The sequence below is a fragment of the Octopus sinensis genome, linkage group LG19, assembly GCF_006345805.1.
Source record: "Octopus sinensis linkage group LG19, ASM634580v1, whole genome shotgun sequence".
Taxonomy (NCBI): domain Eukaryota; kingdom Metazoa; phylum Mollusca; class Cephalopoda; order Octopoda; family Octopodidae; genus Octopus; species Octopus sinensis.
The window spans coordinates 32,821,416-32,829,664 of NC_043015.1; the positions used below are offsets into that span (position 1 = coordinate 32,821,416).

At 29.1% G+C, this 8,249-nt stretch overlaps 1 long non-coding RNA gene across 1 annotated transcript in view; it reads left to right on the plus strand.

Moving 5' to 3' along the window:
- The window catches only part of LOC118767100, a 29,201-nt gene extending 28,910 nt beyond the window's left edge, over positions 1-291 (plus strand). Inside the window, exon 2 of the long non-coding RNA XR_005002994.1 lies at positions 165-291. This is a non-coding gene — a long non-coding RNA (uncharacterized LOC118767100). The remainder of the gene's footprint in view (positions 1-164) is intronic.
- Positions 292-8,249: the final 7,958 nt, after the last annotated feature.

The following is an 8,249-nucleotide window of genomic DNA, read 5'->3' on the forward strand; positions in this document are numbered from 1 at the left end:
CGCTGCAGTTGAATTTCCTTTCATCCTTTATTATGTATGTGTGTGTGATTAACAAATAATTGGAAATCACACATATTTGTATATTTATTTTTTTATGTGTATGTCTCCGTTATTATACATTTCATACAATTCTAATGTACGATATGTTTTCTCTGTTCTTGCAGACGCTGAACTGGATCGATTACAAAATCAACAAGCCGCTTTTACAGAATTACACTTACGAGGTGATTTGACCGCCATCTACCGGGACAATTTGGCTGTTGTCGGAATGGGATAAATGGAAATGACGTTAAAAAAATGTTCGATAGATATTAAAATATAAATGAAGATATATATATATATATATATATATATATATATATATATATATATATATATATATATATATGTATGTATGTATATATATACATTATATACATATATGTATACATATATATTATATAATATATAATATATATATATATACAATATATATATATATATACATATATGTATGTATACTATATAAATATATACATATAATTATATGAACATTTAAGTATATATAACTATTTGTGTGTGTATGTATATATATATATATTATACATTATATATATATATATATATATACATATTATATATATATATATATTTATAATATAGACTTCTATGTATTTATGCATATGTATATATATAATATATATATAATATATATATATATATTATACACACACACACATACATATATGTATATATATCCATGTTTATAGATGCTCGCGTGCATGAAATGAGACGCGAAAGTAAAATGTTTTATGGGAACTAAATTAATGACTCAATCAGCGAAAAAGTGTTCTGTCAGGTGTCAGCCCATCCTACATGTGTGCATATATACATATGTATATATGTATATATATACACATATATATACATACATATATATATATATATACATATACATACATATATGCAGGTATATATGTATATATATATATATACACACACACAGAAAGAAAAAGTGAGAAAAGAGAGAGATTGAAACTGAAAGAGAGCTTGCCTAGTGACATGAGTTTCATGGCCCTACGACCCCCGCAATGTGTGTGTGCGTGTGTGTCTGTGTCTGTGTCTGTGTGTGTGTATAGAAATATATATTTGTAGGGCGAGTGCATTCATTACAAGCACACATACACGTACATACATATATATATACATATACAGACACAAATATGTGTATATGCGTGTTCATGTATGTATGTATGCTTGTATGCATGCATATATGTATACATGCATATATGTATGTATGTATGTATGTATGTATGTATTTATGCCAGCACAACCACAATGCTACTGAGCCAGTAATATAAACTGATACAAAAATGTCATCGACTACAATAGTAACATTACAATGAATGAGTGATCAGCAACGCACTAGTGTTACCTTTATAACCATATTGAATGACACCTTACCAAATGAACACCGTTGATGTCCGTTTTGATATCAATAAATACATATATGTGCGTATGTTTATGTAATCTAAAGTTCCATATATACATATATATATACAAATGGATATGTATATATATATGTGTATATATGTATACATATATGTGTATATATGTATACATATATGTATGTATATACATATATGCATATATATATATGTGGGTGTATGTATATATGTGTGTGTATGTAGGCTTGTATGTATATGTATATATATATATATATATATTTTTGTTTTATTTATATATATAAAACAAGAAGTATTGATTAAATAATGAACTCAGTACATGGATTAGACCTGAGCAAATTCTTGAAATATTATCTAATATATAATATACATACATGTATATATATATACATGCATACATACATATATATGTATGCATATCTATATGTATATGTGTATATATGTATGCATATATATATACATATGTATGTTTACACATATATATATATATAGATATATATATATGTATGTATACATATGTATGCGTGTATGTATGTATATGTATATACATATACACATACACATTATTATTATTATTATTATCATCATCATCACCACGACCACATCAACACCACCATCATCATCACTATCATCATCATCATCACCATCATCATCACCACCACCACCATCATCATCATCATCATCATCATCATCATCATCATCATCATCATCATTGTTATTATCATTTTAGCCGAAAAAAAACCTGGCAAAATCTATCAGTAAGTCGCACGGACGGCTGTATAATTGTTTTTCTGACCAATATGGCTGACCGAAGATGCAGATACACAGTTCTTTGCGGAATGTAAAAACGTCATTTAGTGTGAACTCGATTGAATTACTCCTACTCTATCCCTGGTATTGAGTATGTTTTCCACATTTTAGGATTAACATGTATATTATATATGAGATCTAAATAAATTCATCCGTATATAATACATATAAATATAATTTTAATTATACACGATTGCATATCTGAAGATTCATCGGAATATATATATATATATCATGGTCTTTCCCGTCGGTTTCGACGTATGAGGATCTGACAACCCTCTCTTTGTCAGTCACACACAAACACACATACACACATACATACACATATACACACACACATATATGTATGTATGTATGTACGTAATATGTAGTCATGTATCTATCTATGTACGTATATATGTATGTGTATATATATATATATATATATATAGAGAGAGAGAGAGAGAGAGATGTATATGAATGTATGTGTGTGCATATATATATTATATATACATATACGTTGTAGAGTGCTCAGCCACTTGCACGTTAATTTATCGAGCGGGCTGTTTCGTTGATGGGATCAACTGAATGCCGTTGTCGTAAGTGACGGAGCGCCAGATTGTATGTATATATATTCACACATATAAATAGATACATATATACACGCGTACACAGTTTTGAAGAAAATATGTAATTTTGATCATTAAATATAATACAAATGAAGATATATCATTCGCTGAGTTTCCTGAGGCACCCGAATCCATGCCATTCCAACACACCTTTTTTCTCTGTACCAGCATACCTACCCATCTTCCTTCTTATTTATTTCTCGACCTACTTTCTCTGGAATTTTCCTATCACGAAAAAACTGATCTACTTGCTATTATCACCTCTTTGCTAAACCTGTTCTAACGAGGACCCGAAATTACATAATTCAAAGGAAATTATTCACACGATTGGTCTCACAATCTGCTGGAAATATCAACCAAAATATGTTCAGTGTATGATTGACTCATTGGGTAATGTTCAGCTGGAGCGATTTTATCATCTCACTGCTTGAAAGGGGCTGGCCTTGAGTTAGATGAATACAACTAAAATAGATCTGAAATTTACACCATATAATTTAATATACTTTATAATTATTATTATTATTATTATAATTATAATAATATAATAATAATTATTATTATTATTATAATTATTATTATAGTTATTATTATTATTAGTATTATTATTATTATTATTATTATTATTATTATTATTATTATTATTATTATTACTATTACTTGACAGAGAGATTTTTACCCAATGTTAACGTTTAATTTGGTGAGAAGCAAAAGCACGCAGAGAGAATTATTATACTATGGTGGAACTCTCTAGGATATAGGATCTATCAAGGGGACCTTTGATAATTCCAATGTATCTTCTTTAATTGGCTGCAACCGAGATACGTTTTACAATGTTTACAATCAGGAATCTATGCTCACGTTTAGCTTTGCTAGAGCCTCAATTTCGTATTCTGTAAGGTCTCACTGCTAATATCGGCACGTTAATTCTTCTCTTTCTGTTACGGAGAAGATATCTACAGAATATAAGATATGAAATAGCTTGTTGACGAGCAAAACCAAAGGTGCGTCGAGAAATATTTGTAGAGATGAGCGGAACATGGCCATATATCCATATATATATATATATATAGTTAATTCAAACATGAAAGCACAAAGAGAAAACACAACAACGCGAGGATGTGGAACAAATATAGTATTATTGGACGCTCAGGAAGGAAGGGAAGAAGGAGGGTTTTACGTTTTGAGCGGAGCTCTTCGTCAGAAACATAGGAAAAGGAAAGATCCAGAGAAGGGAAGACGGAGGAAAACAAATCGCCAACGGTACACAATATGTAATATATATATATTATATATATAATGTATATAATGTATATATATATATATGAGTGTATATATATGCATGCATGTGTGTATATATATATGTATATAAATATATATATATATATACACACACGCACACACATAGATACAGACACACACACACACACATATATATATATTCACAAGCAGCTACATTTAATGCGTGTATATGCAGATAATCATTTATGATGACCTGATGAAGTTTGGAAGCTGAATTAGAAATCTCATTTACAGAGGCAATTCTTAGATCCGTTCTTACCAAATACATTAAGGATCCCCAAGGATTGTACACACAAGGTTGGTCAGTGTGCCCACGTTCTTAAGGAACATGCACACACACACACACACACAGTGGGAAACCATATTGTCAGACTAATTCTAATTTAATGAGCGTGTATGGTGGGACATCATTCGTCATCTAATATAAATTATGTTTAACTACCAAGATTTGCTATTGTTTCATGACAAAATTTCAAAGTAGGCCTATATTTTCACAATCTTCAAAATATATGCGTGTGTTTTACATTATATAATATATATATTATATATATAATATATATATATATATATGTTATGTATGTATGTATACACGTGTTGATATAAAACGAATATTCTCTAACGAAATATACGTTTGTGTTTGTGTGTGTGTGGTGTTTCTGTACGAGTATCAGTGTGAGTGTGTAAATTACTATTTAATAGTCATGAGGTTAAATCTGAACGAATATAAAGAAGTTATGAAACGCCATTTTGGTAAATTCTCCCGCTCTCATTCACTCTCTCTCTTTCTCTCACTCATTCTCTCTCTCCTCTCTCTCGTCATTCTGTTCATTCTATATTCTCTAAAAACCATGATATTAACGAAGTCAAATATGTGGAATATAGAAATATTTAGTAAAAAATTATCAGTGATAAACGAATGAAGGATTAAAGCTAAGAAAACTAAAACTAAAAAGAAATAAACGGGATAATAATAATAATAATAATATAATAAAATAATAATAATATAATAATAATAATAATAATAATAATAATACCAACACCATAACAATAATGTATATTATATATATATATGTGTATATATATATATATATATATTATATATATATATATATATATATATATATATGTATATGTATATATACGTATATATATATATGTATATATGTATATATATATATATATATATATGAAGGATGCGTATATAGGCGTTTAGTGATGTATAGTGGTGCTTAATGGCGCAGAGAAGACATGTGAAACGGTAAAAAGTGATATGTAAAATCATTACCTTCATGAAATGTGTGAGTGCGTGTGTGTGTATACATATATGTACAAATAGATATAAACATACACATGCAAACATACACAGAATCATTACATACATAAATGCACACACGTACATAATGCATACGTTTATGTGTGTATACGTTTATATATATATATACTTTTATATATATGTGCATATATATGTCTATATGTATATATTTGTATATTTACACACTTTACACACATATTTACACACATATGTATATATATATATATATATATATATATATATATAATTAGATATATATCTATATATATATATATATATTACATATATATGTACACGCTTCTGTAACCTGTCTATACTAAAGAGAAGATTTGTCGTCTCTCACCCACTCCCTTCCCACCCAATCACAGAGCCCCTTCTATTCCATTTCCCATTAAACCACTTTCTAACTCAGAGACTACAAACTCATTTGTTGGTCTATTTGATGGTGGCATTACGATATTGCCCGGATGTAGCGAATTGGCATTACGATATTGCCCGGATGTTACGTTACTGTTTTTTCCTTCTTTCTTTATTATATTATATTACATTATTTTCATTTTAATTTTGTCTTCTTAGACTTGCGTTTTGATCTGAAAGACTTTTGTTTTGTTTTTTTTTCTCCTGTTGTGAATGTCAATGAATTAAAAATTCCTGATAACTTCAGAATGGCGTTGCTGACTCATTTTTCTATTTGTTGTTTGATTTTGTTGCCTTTGTTTTTGCAATTAAAAATTGAAGATAGTTTTCAAAATTGAAGATAGACCACCAAGGTGAACATAGTGACTATGAAATGTTGCTGTAAGTAGCGGCAGCACTGTACAATTAACATGTGTTTTATTATCTTCATTATCCTACAGAAAGTTTCACAGAAATTGTTGATCATGTGACTGATACATATTGAAATACATAATAGAAGAAACAGTGAAATCCAATAGAAGCACTGAATGTTGCATAATGTTGTTAGTATCGTATCTAAATACACACGCACATGCACGTGCACACACACACTTAGACTGTCTGTAGCATGTTGTTGAATGTATACACCCTAAAGACTTTGGATTATTAGGGAAAAACACACACATACACTCATATTGTCATATGCATTTATATATCAATTTATCACTCCTTCCATTTTCTATTTCTTTAATTTCATTACTACATACACACGTATGTAGAATATTATATGAATATAGAAATTAATGACTAAAAATAATATGAAGTACAAAATAAAAAATATATAATTTTTCTGCATCGCATGCTTACAATACAACGCAAAGTCATAATTAATAGACTGGATTAGGATGCATAAGCAACAAATCAAAGTTGCATCTGTTGAAATGTTCTCTGTAAAGAATATCTAGACATCTGTGCGAATGTAAATGTCAAAATATTCCATTTTTCGAAATAGGGGAACAAAATGAACAGTTACGAAATAATATTCTATAAGAATTCTGAATCCTAAACTAATCCGGAAATAGTTAAAATCGCAATTAAAAGTCTTAAATTTTATATGGATTACCTTATAACTCGTGCGTTATTCGGATTACCTATAAATCGTGCTACAGACAGTGAAAGTGCTTCCATAAAAACTTCTTTTTTGCGTTAAACTGTTTTTTAAAACAAAATTTATACCCAAAACAATTCTCTTCCTTGAAGCATCAAAACCATTTCTGTGCATTTCCTTTAGTCATAGCATCTTTCGCAGTAATTTCGAACGGCTATGACAGTACTGAAACCTTGACCGAAAGCGATGAGAAACAGTTGTCGAAAATGGTAATTTTTGTTCCACTTGGCACTCCATTCTCATAGGCTTGAAGAGAGGTAAAAATTATTCAAATTTCCCAAACGATAAACAAAAATTGTAAAGGAAGAACAGAGCTACCAAAACCAAAGCATAAAATACTTCGATAAAGCTATTTTTCGTATTACTTCATATAATATTGGAAAAAACGAAATAATTTATCTGACAAGTCAATATATAGGTTCGTGTCTGTTTGTGTGTTTGTGTGTGTGTATATATATATATATATATATATATATATATTATACGTGTGTGTGTATTTAGCACATGTACACGCCTTCACACAATCATACATATATACAGTATACAGTATGATATATCCATTACGGCGCGATATTAATAATCGGTTCTGCACAAGGGGTTCGACTGGATGTTAGATATCAATTCGATTACGTAACTCTGCACACTTGAAAGATGGCAGTTATGGAAGAAAATATGGCGACTGATTCGATTAATATCGATTAACAGGTGCATGCATGCACGCAAACACACGTGTGTGTGTACAGGTTGTCCCAAAAGTAACGAAGGTGTTAAAAGTTCATTCATGTCCTTTTTAAATTTACAATACGTTAGCTGTATACACAGCGAAATATATTATATATATATATATATATGAAATATCTGTACTTTACTTGTAAAAAAATCACATTTCGTAACTTTAAAAATTATAATTAAAGCAAATATATTAAAATGTCAAACTCTATTGTGACTATTGGCCCACCCTATATATATATATATAATCATATATATATATATATATATAATATATATATATATATATATATATATATATATATATATTATATATACATAATACTACATACATACATGCATACATACATACATACATACATGTTGGTGTGTGTGCGTGTGCGTATGTGTGGTGTGTTTGTGTATGTGTGTGTGTGTGAGAGGAGAGAGAAGAGAAAGAAAGAAAGAAAGAAAGAAAGAAAGAAAGAAAGAAAGAAAGAAAG